The sequence below is a fragment of the Talpa occidentalis genome, unplaced genomic scaffold (assembly GCF_014898055.3).
Source record: "Talpa occidentalis isolate TD23 unplaced genomic scaffold, MPIMG_talOcc4v2.1 talOcc4.11, whole genome shotgun sequence".
NCBI lineage: Eukaryota > Metazoa > Chordata > Mammalia > Eulipotyphla > Talpidae > Talpa > Talpa occidentalis.
This window is the reverse complement of record NW_023601104.1, coordinates 8,602,411-8,617,822: the sequence shown is the minus strand read 5'-3', so window position 1 is coordinate 8,617,822 and position 15,412 is coordinate 8,602,411. Positions and strand designations below refer to the sequence as shown.

The window sequence follows — 15,412 nt, the reverse complement described above, 5'->3', positions numbered from 1 at the left end:
TTTCTTTATTTTCCGTCTCCTCGTTACTTTGCAAAGCTTCACTAGTTTTTGCAGACTAATAAAACATGGGGAAAGAAGGCAAATACACTTACTGATTTTTTTTTAATTCCAACATGGTTTCCAATCATTCTAACAAGTTTATATGTTTATGTAAATACAAACAAGAAGGCTCAGATAATTTTTATTTCTTTAGTTAGGAAATCTTACAGTGTTTCCACTTCCCATAAAATTGTTAGTATTCCCAGACAGAGTTAGAATACATACATCTATCACTGTATGATAATTACCAGGTTTCAAGTTTCTTAAGTTTCTATTTAATATTTCTGTAACTAATGGGTAACCCAACAGAATACCATCAAATAATTTCAGACACTTCAAGATTAGTATTGTTTCCTCCAAAATAAAAAATTACAGACATTCAATAAGAATAAGATATTTATTTCTCTAGTTGAAGCACAGCATTTTGGACAATTCTTTATTTCCAACCCAAAGGTCTTCCTGGGAACCTTTTTAACTTCTTCATTATTAATTAATTCATATTGTCATGCAAGAAATTTCCTCAGAAGTCAGTCAATTGATCAAGGATAAATTCATCAAAAACAACCAATCAGCTATTATAATGCTCCTTACCTTAAAAGTGCTGTTTGAGAGCTTCTATACAGCAAGAGAGACAGTAAGCAAAACAAAGAGACACCCCACCAATTGGGAGAAAAATTTTGCACACAACACTAATGATAAAGAACTGATCACAACAATCTACTAAGAGCTGACAAGACTCAACAAAAAGTAAGTAAATAATCCAATCAAAAAATGGGAAGAAGAGCTAAAAAGAAACTTCTCAAAAGAGGAAAAGCAATTGGCCAATAGGCATATGAAAAAATGTGCGACATCACTTGTCATCAGGGAAATGCAAATCAAAACTACAATGAGATACCATCTTACACCAGTGAGAATGGCACATATTAAAAAAAACTAGCAACAACAAATGTTGGCAAGGATGTGGAGAAAAAGGAACTCGCCTGCACTGCTGGTGGGAGTGCAAACTGGTCCAACCACTATGGAAAGCTGTGTGGAGATTCCTCAATCTGCTAAAGATGGAGCTTCCATATGATCCATCAATTCCACTCCTAGGTATTTACCCCAAGGACACAGAAACATTAATTCAAAAGGGCACCTGCACCCTGTGTATATACCAGCAATATTTACAATAGATAAGCTATGAAAACAACCATGGAAACAACAAACCAAAATGCCCAAAAATAGATGACTGGATCAAGAAGATGTGGTACCTATACACAATGGAATATTACTCAGCAATCAAAAAAGATAAACTCATGCAATTTGCAGCAACATGGATGGAGCTGGAAGGGATCATGCTCAGCGAAACAAGCCAGAAAGAAAAAGAAAAATACCGGATGGTCTCACTCAGAGCAGGAATTTAGAAAACCTAAATAAGAGACCAGGAAAAAGACAAATTATAATAAAGTAAAAATTAAAATCAACAAGCAACTGCAAACCAGAGACACACTACGGGGGTGGGGGTGAGGAAGAGGGAATAGGATCCAAACAAGGGGTGTGGGAATTTTATGGGGACTATAACCAAGATGAAAATGCATACATTGTGCAAAAATGAAAAATGATGTAAAAAACATATAAAATCAAATATTTTCAAACAGTGCTCTTTGAAGGGCAAAATTCAGTACCAACATCTGGTCAATTTCCATCCCTCAATACTACAGAGAACAGGAGGTGCAATAATGCTGGAAAGTTAGCTGCATACCAGAAATTTACTGAGACAGAAGGAAATACAGCATGAGCCCAGACCATGAGCACTTTACAGCTGCCTGTAGAGGTCTTGACCAGCACATGAAACAGAGGATTCTCCCACTAGTTAGTCATAAAACTTCCTTCAAGTAATAATGGGAATCAGAGGAGTAATATTTTATATATTTGTGTGTTTATCTCTCAACTCTAAACCTACTGAAGGAAAAGCAGACATGTATAATTGAAAGGAGACACCAAAATCCTTCTCTGTGCCTGAGATGCAGGAGACCCAGCCTGATACTTGTAAGAGAGGCCTGCGGGGCTTTCCAGGGAAGTGAACGCCACAGCACAGTGAATGCCGGACATCTGGCAGACTGCAAATTTACCATCTTTAGTTCAAAAAGATAACTTCCTCACCTGTAACCCGTAACACATATACACACCACTGTCACTCTAGCTACAAATACATCAATAAAAGCAGACTGCATTAACACTATCACAGTTCACGCTTCTCTTACCTCTTAAAAGGAAATTGTTTTTACATGTCAATATATGGTTATAGAATTCTTACCTTAAGATCTCACCACAATTTTAATTTCAATTCTAGACCTTGCTTCTTAATTTCTTTTTTCCTATTTTGTCTTTTCAGCAGTATCTTATGAAGCCTTTTCATCTTCTGAATAGCATCTTGAAGTCGAGAATCTATGAATTCAGGTGTATCTATATTGTGTTTAAGGTAGAAATAAGTTTGAAATTTAATGAAACCAAAAAATTCTGCTTTGTTTTTTACCATTTTTACCTTGACTCAACAAATGTTTATGACTGAGGACAACAAATAACATTGATATCATTCATCTTGATTTACAAGGTGTTTTCATATATTTTTCATATCATTACCTAACAACCCTGTGAAGTAGACATTTATCTCTATATTACAGTTGAGATAACCAGGAACTTGCAAAGCACTCATAAGTTTTAGCATTGAACTAGAAGTGGGTTTTGTGTGATTTTAAATCCCAAAGTCTTATTCCTTTATTCTACTATACCATCTTCATTCATTACAAGCAGATAAGAATAAGACAAAGACACAAACCTAAAGGTGCTTCAGAAGAACTGAAAGAGACATCCTGCACACAAGTAACTATAAACCCAAAGCTGCTTCAGACAAACTACAAGAGAAGTCCTGCACACAAGTAGCTATAGTAAGAAGCCGCATGTCAATGACACAAACTGGTTCCAACATATCAAAACAAATTCAGAAAACTGTTCCCTGAAACTCAACAAGTTTTTTTCATGTTCTTTCCATTTGTTCTATGTTCTTGAAGTTATCTAAAAAATTCCTGAATTACTAATAAGTAACAGTAATTGATTTGAAATTCAGGGCTCTTTAGAGCTTTCCTCATTTAAACCTTAACTTAGGATTATGATAATGTCATAATAGAATCTCACATTTATAATTACCTGGTAGGCAACATTTTAAGGACTTCATTTATAGGCATTATCTCATTTAATAATGAGTGTGAAGTACATATTATTGTCCCCATTTCACAAATTAGTAAACTGAGGTTATCTGAGTTATATACAAGTCCACAATGATAAAGCTAGCAAAAAGCAGAGATCTGTCTGACGCCAGAATCAAAGCTCTTAACCGGCAGTCAACACTTCCTCTGTAAAATCTGACAAAAGATGACCATCTAGCAATGAACTTATATCCGAGTACTAAAGTCGTGGTCAACCCAGTTGAGGTTATTACATGGCATATTATTCTAAGAAAGGCCAAATTTGATAACTTTTGAAAATCCACTGATGTTTCCCTATAATGCATATCACTTTTTTAAAAAAAAAGATTATTTATTTATTTATTTATTTATACACGCACTGGGTACAGTCAGAAGCGCAGGAGGATAAGAGAATTCACCAAGCCAGAGCGGGGAGCAGAGCAGGCAGAAGGACCGAAGTACACTGCTGAGGGGAGCAGCGGGCAGCAGGAGAGGTCTGTGCGCCATGTGGGACCCTCACCGGTGGCCAGGGATCGAACCGGCACTTCAGAGGCTGCGGGCAGCTTCGCAGCTCAGCGCTCAACCGTTGAGCCACCAGGGGAGGCCCATATCACTTCTTCTTTAAGGAAAAGAGGATATTATAGTTTAATCACAAAGAATATAGATCCGATTATTAAGGAGGCTCTGCCAATCTTATTGTTTATGTAATTCAAATGCAACACCCTATAGCTCTAATTCTCCACTACCCATCCTATCATTCTTAGGTTCCATAAACACAGGTGGTCTCTGTGGCACACTTTTTTAAATAACTCAGACAGTACTGAAACAACACAAACAAACAGAATAGAAACTGGGCCAACAGCTAATCTCAACTATAATAAGGTGTTTCCTGATAACTGTAATCCAGAGTCACCGGCCTAAGTCTGAGAGCTCATCCCAAACATATTGTATAGGAGCAGTTCTCAGACTTTAGGATCTCAGCTTCCCTTTACAGCCTTAAAAAACATTAGGACACAAAATTCTTTTGGGTTTTTGATCACTGCCATATTAGAAATCAAAACAAAAATATTATAAGCATTTATTCATTTTTCAATAATATCTAACACTAATAAAAAGGAGGCATGCATGACAAATGGGGACATGCAGGATCCAGGGGGGGCTGGAGCATCACTGCACAGAAGAGAGGATGAGTGACTACAGGGTCTAAGGTGGGACTAAAGAAGACACAGAGGGGCGTGAGTGAAACCACCTCCAAAATGCAAACCGACCCGATGTAGACAAAAGCCATTTTTTTTTTTAAAGATTTATTTATTTACACAAGCACTGGGCACAGTCAGAAGCACGGGAGGATGAGAGAATTCAGCAGATCCAGAGCGGGAAACAGAACAGGCAGACTGACAAAGTACACAGCTGAGGGGAGCAGTGGGTGCCGCAGGTGAGGTCCGCCATGCCATATGGGACCCTCGCCAGCAGCCAGGTACATAACTGGCACTGCAGAGGCTGCAGGCAGCCTCGCAGCACAGCGCTCAACCACTGCGCCACCAGGGGAGGCCCCAAAACCCATTTTTTCAAGTGGTTACCCCAACTTGGAGCCACATCAGGCTCACCATCAATCTGGTTCTCTGAATAAGGGCATGAAGAGGAACAGACTGTGTTTTAAAATAAAAGATAGATTTGAGTGTTTCTGCAAGAAAAAAATACATAGTAAATCAACTGGACATGGATTTTTAAAATAGGCTAATGGAAGGAGAGAGGAAAATCAGTCTTGTCTGAGGCACCTTGCACATGTCTGAAGGAGCCCTAATAAAAAAAAATTGGCACCATGCAGGGCATGGAGGCAAGAACCCTGATCCTTGCTGTGTATCCCTCAATGCCTCACTTAAGATGTATCTGGATCCAAGCACCCCCATGCCAGGGCTCTTCTGGCCAGCAGTCTGAGTCCAGAGGGGGAGGGGGCAGCCAAAGCCGGGGCAGACCGCACGCGCAGGAAAGTGTATCTCCGACTCGCCATCTTAGAACAGGGACCTTCCTTCAATAAAGACTGCTTGAAACTGGCAGAAGGCTCCCCGCGGATCTAGGAGTGAGCTGGGAAGCACCCCCACACCAGGCCCCTTCTGGCCAGCAGTCTGAGCCCAAAGGGGGAGCGGGCAGCCAAGGCCAGGGCAGACTGTGCATGCAGGAAAGTGCGTCTCTGAGCCGCCATTTTAGAACAGGGACTTTCCTTCAATAAAGACTCCTTGAAACTGGCAGAAGGCTCCCCACAGAGCCAGAGGGAAGTCTGTGGGACTTCAAGACACACCTTTGGAATTAACAAACACAGGAGGAGGAGTTATTCTGTGACAGAGACCATTAACATACTCAAAGTACCACTGCATCACTGGACTTCTGGCATAAAAGCATTTGAGTAGTTTGGACCACCAGTTTCTGAAATCCCAGAAAGAGCACACCAGAAAGATGCCAGCCAGTACCAGCGACACAGTGTCCCAATGCATAGGGCAAATTAGAAGACAGGCAGCAGGGAGAAGAAAAACTACAAACAACCTAGCAACTCCTCAGGAAAAAGACACCACCAAAAGAAAACTACCCACCGGATTGCTACGACAGTGACTTGGAAGAACTTCTGAGCCTTCCAGAAAGAGAATTTAAAATTGTGATGATTAAAAAACTGAAGGAAGTCAAAAACGATATGGGAAAATAATCAACGATCAGAAGAATAAAATTGAATCCCTAAAGAGGGAAGTAAAAGAAATGCAGGAGATCAAAGAATTAATGGAGGAACTAAAGAACTCTGGGAAAAGCAGTGAAAGCAGAATAGATGAAATGGAAGAACAAATAAGTACTCTTGAAGACACAGAAACAAAAAGAACCAAAACAGGAAAGGAAAGAGAAGTACAAAGGAAAAAGACAGAAGAAAGACTTCGGGAACTATCTGACTCCATGACGAAAGGAAATGTAAGAGTTATAGGAATACCAGAAGGAGAGGAGAGAAATGTAAGAACAGAGAAAATATTCAAGGAAATAATAGAAGAGAACTTCTCAAACGTGAAGGAGCTGAAAATAGACATACAAGAAGCAAGAAGAACACCTAACTTCCATGATGAAAGGAAAAATACAGCAAGACACATAATAGTAAAGCACCCAAGAATCCAAGACAAGGAAAAAATAATGAAGCTGACAAGAGGGAAGAAACAGATAACATTCAAAGGAAACCAATCAGGCTGACATCAGACTTCTCCCAAGAAACACTACGGGCAAGGAGAGAGTGAAGGGACATAGTTAACAGACTCCAAGACAACAAATGCCAACCAAGAATACTCTATCCTGCAAAGCTTTCCTTCCTCTATGAAGAAAGAATAAGGACCTTCCCAGACAAAAAGAAACTCTGGAATTTCATTACGACTAAACCCCCACTCCAAAAAATACTACAAGGAGTCCTAAAGCCAGAACCAACAGAGGGATGAATAACAACGAAAGAAGGCCAAAAACAAAAAAAAGTTATTAAAGGAATAAATAAATAAAATCAGAGGAAAGACAAACACAATGGCAAATCCAGATGCTAACATATCAATATTAACTCTAAATGTAAATGGACTAAACTCTTCAATAAAAAGACAAAGTTGCAGGCTGGATTAAGAAACAAAACCCAGACTTTTGCTGGCTCCAGGAAACACATTTAACTACAAAAGATAAAAACAGACTCAAAGTTAAAGGATGGAAAACAATCCTAAAATCAAATGGACCAAAAAAGAAGGCAGGAACAGCTATACTTATATCAGTTAAAACAGATTTCAAACTCAAAAAGGTAAAAAGAGACCCAAATGGTCACTACATTATGATCAAGGGGACAATATTTCAAGAAGAAATAACACTCATTAACATATACTCACCAAATGAAGGAGCACCAAAATATATCAGACAACTGTTATCATCTTTGAAAACAGACATCAGAGAAAACACATATGTAGTAGGAGACTTCAACACACCACTATCGACAATGGATAGATCAACAAGACAAAAAATAAGTAAGGACACTAAAGCTCTAAATAAGGATCTAGAGCTCATGGGGTTAACAGACATCTATAGAACACTAAACCCAAAAAAATCTGAGTATACATGTTTCTCAAGCACACACGGATCATTCTCCAGGGTCGATCACATACTGGGACACAAGATAAACATCAACAGATTCACCAAGATTGAAATCATACCAACCATCTTCTCTGACCATGAAGGTATCAAACTAGAAATAAACCATAAAAAGAAGGCAAGAAACTCTCCTACCTCACAGAAACTGAAACCCAGGCTACTGGAAGACCACTGGACTAATGAAGAGATCAAAGAAGAAATTAAAAAATACATTGAGTTGAATGACAAGGAGGGCACCAATTTCCTAAATGTGTGTGACACAGCAAAAGCAGTAATAAGAGGAAAATATATAGCAATAGAGGCTCACATCAAGAAACAAGAAAGATCTCAAAGAAAAAAACCTAATCTCAAAGCTCAAAGAACTAGAAAAAGAACAACAACAACAACAAAAAAAAAACCTCAAAACCAGCAGAAGAAATAATAAAAATCAAAGCAGAAATAAATGAAATTGAAACTAAAAAAACAATCCAAAAGATCAATGAAACCAAAAGCTGGTTCTTTGAAAAAATAAATAAAATAGACAAACCCCTAGCCAGGCTCACAAACAAAAAACGGGAGAAAGCACAAATAAATAGGATCACAAATGAAAGAGGAGAAATCACAACAGACACAGCAGAAATCAAAAGAATAATCAGAAACTACTATGAACAGTTATATGCAAACAAATTCAACAATCTAGAAGAGATGGACAAATTCCTACAACTCTGCAATCACCCAAAGCTAGATAAAGAAGAAATAGAACACCTAAACAGACCAATTACAAGCATTGAAATTGAAATGGTAATCAAAAACCTCCCCAAAAACCTCCCCAGGACCTGATGGATTTACAAATGAATTCTACCAAACATTCAGAAACTAATTAGTGCCTATCCTTCACAAACTCTTTCAAAAAATTGAGAAGGAAAGAATAATACCAAACACATTCTATGAAGCCAACATTACACTAATACCAAAACTGAACAAGGACAACACAAAAAAAGAAAACTACAGGCCAATCATTCTAATGAACATGGATGGAAAAACCCTCAATAAAATTTTAGCTATCAGAATCCAACAATGTATCCATAAGATAATTCACCACGACCAAGTAGGATTTATTCCAGGGACACAAGGATGGTTCAACATCTGAAAATCAATCAATGTTATCCAACAACAACAACAAAAAAAATCAACAAAAAGAAATATAAAAACCATATGATAATATCAATAGATGCTGAGAAAGCTTTCGACAAAGTACAACACCCATTTATGATAAAGGCCCTTGAAATTGTCGGGATACAAGGAACATATCTCAACATCATAAAGGCCATGTATGACAAGCCCATAGCCAGTATCATTTTCTTTTTTTTTTTTTTTATAGAGGCATGCTTTATTTATTTGTTTGCTGGTTTGTTTGTTTGTTTTTGTTTATACATGCACTGGGTACAGTCAGAAGTGCGGGAGGGCGAGAGAATTCACCAGAGCCAGAGCGGGGAGCAGAGCAGGCAGAAGGACCGAAGTACACTGCTGAGGGGAGCAGCGGGCGGCAGGAGAGGTCTGCGCGCCATGTGGGACCCTCCTCTGGTGGCCGGGGAGCAGCCGGGGATCGAACCGGCGCCGCAGAGGCCGCGCGCAGCTTCGCAACCCAGCGCTCAACCGCTGCGCCACCGGGGAGGCCCGCCAGTATCATTTTCAATGGCAAAAAGCTGAAAGCATTTCCATTAAGATCTGGAATAAGACAAGGATGTCCACTCTCACCACTGCTTTTCAATATAATACTGAAGTCCTAGCCAGAGCAATAAGACAAGAGAAAGACATGCAAGGAATCCAAATAGGGAAGGAAGAAGTTAAACTATCACTATTTGCAGATGATATGATAATATACATAGAGAACCCCAAAAACTCCACAGAAAAACTAATTCAACTCATCAATCAGTTTAGTAAAGTGGCAAGATACAAAATCAACATGCAAAAATCAGTAGCCTTCCTATACACAAACAATAAATCTGAAGAAGAAGAAATAAAAAAAAAAATCCCTTTTATTATTGAAACAAAAAAAATATCAAATACTTGGGAATAAACCTAACAAAAGAGGTAAAGGACCTATACAAAGAAAATTATAAAACACTGTTAAAAGAAATAGAGGACGACACAAAGAAATGGAAAGACATCCTGTGCTCATGGATTGGAAGAATTAACATTATTAAAATGGCCATCCTACCAAAAGCAATTTAGAGATTCAATGCTATTCCAATAAAAATTTCAATGACATTCTTCAAAGAAACAGAACAATTATTGATGAAATTCATACGGAAGCACCAAAAATCCTGAATAGCCAAAGCTCTCCTGAAAAAAAAGGAAGGGAATGGAGGCATCACACGCCCAGATTTCAAACTATACTACAAAGCCATAATCATCAAAACTGCAGGGTATTGGAACAAGAACAGACACACGGACCAATGGAACCAAATGAAAATCCAGAAATAAACCCACAGATTTATGGTCAACTAATCTTTGACAAAGAAGCAAAGAATATGCACTGGAGCAAAGAAAGTTTGTTCAATAAATGGTGCTGGGAAAACTGGATTGCTGCATGCAAAAGAATGAAGCTTGACTACTACCTCACACCATGCATAAAAACCAGCTCAAAATGGATTAAAGAACTAGACATAAGACCTGAAACCATAAAATATATAGAAGAAAATATAGGCAAAACACTTCATGACATGCACCTCAAAGACATCTTTACAGACACATCACCCAAAGCAGTGATAGTGAAGGCAAAGATAAACAGGGACTACATCAAATTAAAGAGCTTCTGCACAGCAAAAGAGACAATAACCAAAACAAAGAGAAACCCCACCAACTGGGAAAAAATTTTTGCACACAACCCTAGTGATAAAGGACTGATCACAAAAATCTACAAAGAGCTGATGAGATTCAACAGCAAAGAAAATAATCCAGTCAAAAAATAGGCAGAAGAACTAAAAAGAAACTTCTCCAAAGAGAAATGCAAATGGCCAACAGGCATATGAAAAAATGTTCAATGTCATTTGTAATCAGGGAAATGCAAATCAAAACTACAATGAGATACCATCTCACACCAGTGAGAATGGCACATATTAAAAAAAAACTAGCAACAACAAATGTTGGCGAGGTTGTGGAGAAAAAGGAACTCTCCTGCATTGCTGGTGGGAGTACAAACTGGTCCAGCCACTATGGAGAGCTGTGTGGAGATTTCTTAACCTATTAAACATAGAGCTTCCATATGATCCAGCAATTCCACTCCCAGGTATTTACCCAAAGGACACAGAAACAGTAATTCCAAAGGGCACCTGCACCCCTATGTTTATAGCAGCACTATTTACAATAGCTAAGCTTTGGAAACAACCCAAATGCCCAAAAATGATGACTGGATCAAGAAGATGTGGTACATATATACCATGGAATATTACTCAGCATTCAAAAAAGATGAACACATACGGTTTGCAGCAACATGGATGGTGCTAGTAGGGATCATGCTCAGTGAAATAAGTTAGAAAAAGAAAAATACCAGATGGTCTCACTCATAGCAAGAATTTAGAAAACCTAATAAGGGACCAGGAAAAAGACTAATTAATACAAAGTAAAAATCAAAATCAACAAGCAACTATAAACCATGGTCCCATGCAGGGATGTCCGCCTCAGGGCCTGACCAGGCTTCGGGCTCAGCACAAGCCACACAATCCCCGGGAGACTGAGGGGGTCGACCGGCAAGCCAGCCACAGCCCAGCCTGGAGGCCGAGGGGGTTGACCAGGATTCTGGCTCCATCTCCAGGCCGGTCCCCGGCCGGCCTGGAGGTTTAGGGGTCGACCAACAGGCTGGCCCCGGGTCGACCTAGAGGCCGAGGGCATCCACCAGCCCCCCAGGTCAGGTGAGCCTCGTCAGCATGCCCACCCCTTCCCCCAGGTGCTAACCCTCAGGCCGCCCCCGCAAAGCCCACACTCCCAAAGGCCCCCAGTTTTCCCGGCTGCAGTGAGCTGCACAGACGCTCGGAGCAAACCCCAAATGGAAGCCTCTTCCCTCAGCCCTCCTTCCGCCCGCCCTTTGCGGTCTCCGGACCGTCCCCACCTGGTTTCCCTTGGCCTCGGAACCCTGCGGGCCTGACCCGCACAGGGCGCAGCGCCCCGAGCACATCAGGACAGCCACGGCGGAAACCGGCTCTTTCCAGACAGGGCGCCCCCAGGGCGGAACGAGGAGCCCTTGTGCAGGCCCCCCTCGGTCCTCCAGCCAACCCCACAGCCCCGCTCCCCGTGGGGGCACCACTGCTCCACTGCTCCGGCTGGGCGGCCTCCGCGGTCGCTGCAGGGGCGCCCGGCTCGTGGCCTGTCCAGGCTTCGGACTCAGCGCAAGCCACACACATCCCGGGGAGACGGAGGGGGTCGCCTGGGAGACCAGGCCCCGCCCGGCAAGGAGGCCAAGGGGGTTGACCAGGAGTCTGGCCCCAGCCCAGCCTGGAGGCTGAGGGGGGGGTCAACCTGCAGGCTGACCCCAGCTCGCCCTGGAGCCTGAGGTGGTCAACATGCATGGCGAGGGCCTGGACCCTCTACCCCTGGACCCTCTAACCTTATTTTCACTTGCTTCGCCCCCAGTGGCCCTCTTCTGCTCCCTGCTGCCTGCAGCACCTTTATTTTCACAGCCCCCAGCTCAGCTGAGCCCCATAAGCATTTCTGCCCCTTCGGACAGGTCCCCACCCTCATGCTGCTGACCAAGGCCTCCACTCCCAAACGCCCTTTTTTTCAGTACCCCAGGTTGGTCACAAAGGTGTTGAGGCGCACACCCCAAAAGGAAGCAGTCTTCCCGTACCCCTGGGTCCACACAGCCATTTGCTGTCTCTCCACCACCTCCACCTGCTTTCCCTTGGCCGCTCAGCCCTGCAGCCATGACCACACAGGCGAGCGGTGCAGCCGAGCACAATCCAGACACGCACAGCAGAAACTGGCTCCTTCCAGCCAGGGCACCCCCAGCCCATGATCGCTCGAGACTGTCCCCCCACAGCTCTGCCCCCTCCAGGGGGAACCACTGCACAGTCCGGGCGGACTCCGCCCTCCCAAGCAGGGGCCCCCGGCTCCGGCCTCTCCCGCCCGGGCTCAGTCCCCCACCCCCCACCCCAGCTGCGCGCACTCTGAGGTCTGAGACTCTCAGCTCTCTTGGGGGACCCACCCAGCCCCGGGGGTGCTCACTGCCGTCCCCGCCGCTCCAGGTCTCGTCCCCCGCTGCCGGCGGCCCCTGCGCTCAGGCAGCCCTTGGCCCGTGGGCACCGCCTGCCTAGGGAGAGCGCGCTCCCCGCGGGGCCACTCCGGTCCCCTCCCCGCCGTGGGCTCCCCCACAGGCCAGGGCCCCACCCGCCCCTGAGGCTCCTCGGGCCCTCACCCGCACACCCACAGGTGCCCTGAGGCGGCTCCGCTGCTCCGGGAGCATCCGCGGCTGCGGCCCCCAAGTTCAGGGCTCCTGACCGCGGCGCCCGCTTGGCGCGTCTGGGCGGCTTTTCGAGACTCTCCCGCTTGCCGCGGAGAACCGCCCCCAGGCCGCTTAGGGCACCCCGACTCTCCTCTCCGGGGCGCACAGAGGATCCCCTCGCTACCCCTCCCAGAGCGCCACGGAGAAGGCGCCCCCCGCCCCGCCCCAGCCCCCAGCTCTAGCGTGCTCGGGAGTCCCCGCCGTCGGTGGCTGGGGCCCCGTCAGCGCCCGGGAGCGGTGGGGGGGGGGGGGGCGTCGGGCTCCTGCTCCCCCGCTGCGTCTGCGGCTCCGGGTCCCGGGCGGGTCCCGCCGGCAGCTCCCCCTCCCCCCAGGTCTCCTCCCGCAGCTCCCGGGCGGCGTCCGCCTTCTGGGGGGCAGCGGCGCCTCCAGGCTCGTCCCCGCCCCACGGGCAGAGCTTGGGGGACGCTCACCCGAGACCCGCTCTGAGCGGGGCCCAAGTCCGTCGACGGCCCCCGCCGCGCGCACCGTCCCCGCGCAGCGCCGGGTCCCGGGGGCCACAGAGAGGAGCGCCCCCGCCCCCCGCCCCCCGTCCCGCCCCCCGTCCCGCCCCAGGACTTCGGGGGCCGCGTTCCAGTCAGCGCTGGGTTCTGCCGCCCGGGCCGGCTCCGGGGGCTCCGGGCACATGGGCAGAGGGTCCCGGGGTTCCCGGGACTGGCGCGGGCCTTTCGCGTTCCCCCGGACAATGCAGCTGGGCGCCCGGGGCAGGGCGGGCAGGAGGCCTGGACCGGGGGAGGCTCCCGGTCGCGGAGAACCCAGACTCTCCCGGCTCTCTGGGCGGGCGCGGGCGGGCCGGGGGCGAGGGTCCGGGATGCGGGCTGAGGTGGGGGGGGGGGGGCTGAAGGGCGAGCAGGCCCCCCAGCGCCCGGGGGATCTGGACTCTCTCTGGCGATCCCGCGGGGCCTCCTCCTGTCCCCACCGCTGCGCGTCCGCTCTCGTTGGGGGCCCGAGCCGGCCCGGCCGCGGAGACGCCCCCTCATATGCTCCGCCCCGGCCCCCAGGTCTGCGCCCTTCAGGCCACCGCGCCTCCCGCGCCCAAGGCCCAGGTGATGCCGCAGAGGCCCCGGCGCCCGAGCCCGAGCGGCTGCCTGTACCCACAGACCCCCACTCTGGTCCTGCGCCCCACCACCGTGCGCGCCCCGGATCTGCTCAGAGCCGCCCCGCAAAGGTTCGCAGTGTGTCGTGTGTTTTGGGAGAGACGCTGGAAAATTAACTGACCCTCCGGTGGCTGCAAACGCGCGGGAGACTCTCCCAGCAGCTTAGGGGCTCCCCATGCCACTCTCGGAACCCGCCTCGCCACCGAGTTAACCTCACCTGCAGCCCTGCGCGTGCTCCCATCACAGGCCTCCACTTTGCATTTAATCAAAATATTCCAGGGACCCAGCACGTCGCCCCCCAAAATAAATCATCTCGATTCCCACGTGGAATCCAATCCCCCCGGCCCATTCCAACCCTCGACACCTGCTCCCCCCCCCCCCCCCCCCGGGGAGAGTATCTTCCTCCATCGGATCGACTTTGCTCTTTGGCAGCTGTTCCTGACAAGCTCCTCCTTTTCACAACCAAGATGGGTTTAGTGTGTGTCCCTGCACTGTGGGGTGTGTGTGTGGGGGGGAGCTTTTCTTTTTTTTCCCCAAGAGTTATTTATCGAGTACACAAGCACTGGGGTGTGGGGGGGGGGGTGTTGCAGAGCATGCACCAGAGAGAGTGGTGGTCAGAACAGGTGGATCTCCTGAAATTCCCTGCTGAGGGGAGCAGCGGGTGAGACAGGAGAGGTCTGCAGCCCTCTTATGCGCTGCTCCTGGCGGGAGGGGTCCATCTCTTGCTGCAGGGGCTGGCAAGGGCTTGATGGTGCTTTCTTTAACCCCTGCGCCCCCAGGGAGGTCCCGTGGGGGTCTTTTCTGCTTGACTCTTACGCTTTGGATTTCATGTCTGGGCATTTATTTTATTTATTTATTTATTTCCCTCATGGCTGATGATCAGTTTGTTTCCCCAGACTTGGGGCTGCCTTCTCAAGTGGTGTCCACTGCTGCAGGAGGCCTTGTTGCTCCAGCCAGATAGGATACTGACAAGCAGCTAAAAGAAAAGGCCTCACACCGTGGGGCTGAAGATCTGGCATCCCTTTGCTTTTTGTTCTTGGTCATAGAGAGAGAAAAATTTATCAAAAAGTATATTAGTCAATAAATTATATGTATCAGCATACTGTAAGTGAATAGCACGAAAAATTGTTTGTTTAGAAATTAGTTGTTGGGCAGTTTGGCCCACTTGATAATGGGAGATGATTTGTTGTGCATGCCTGACAAGCATTACAATACAATAATTATAGTGGGTCCTTCTTTTGCCTTCCCTTGAAGTTTCTTGGGAAAGTTCTTAAATGAAGCTATTTGAGTTAAGGAGTTTCTAGGTAAAGGAAGTTCTGATAGCTGAGTAGTAGCAGGCCCCTGGTGTGAAGGCCATGAGAATAAGAAAAGTCTTTTCTTGGTTAGGCTTTAGCTGATAGGGATGTACT

General features: G+C 46.2%; 1 long non-coding RNA gene across 4 annotated transcripts; it reads right to left on the bottom strand.

Annotated features, from left to right (window-relative positions):
• Positions 1–16: 16 nt before the first annotated feature.
• LOC129146726 (uncharacterized) lies at positions 17–13,338 on the bottom strand. 4 transcript variants are annotated; one of them, XR_008553825.1, is made up of 3 exons: positions 13,320–13,338; positions 2,336–2,484; positions 17–55 (listed from the first exon to the last, which is right to left on the bottom strand). It is a non-coding gene; the product is annotated as an uncharacterized LOC129146726 (long non-coding RNA). The 4 variants fall into 4 exon arrangements; XR_008553827.1 differs by lacking the exon at positions 13,320–13,338 and adding an exon at positions 3,784–3,804; XR_008553829.1 differs by lacking the exon at positions 13,320–13,338 and adding an exon at positions 3,683–3,701.
• Positions 13,339–15,412: the final 2,074 nt, after the last annotated feature.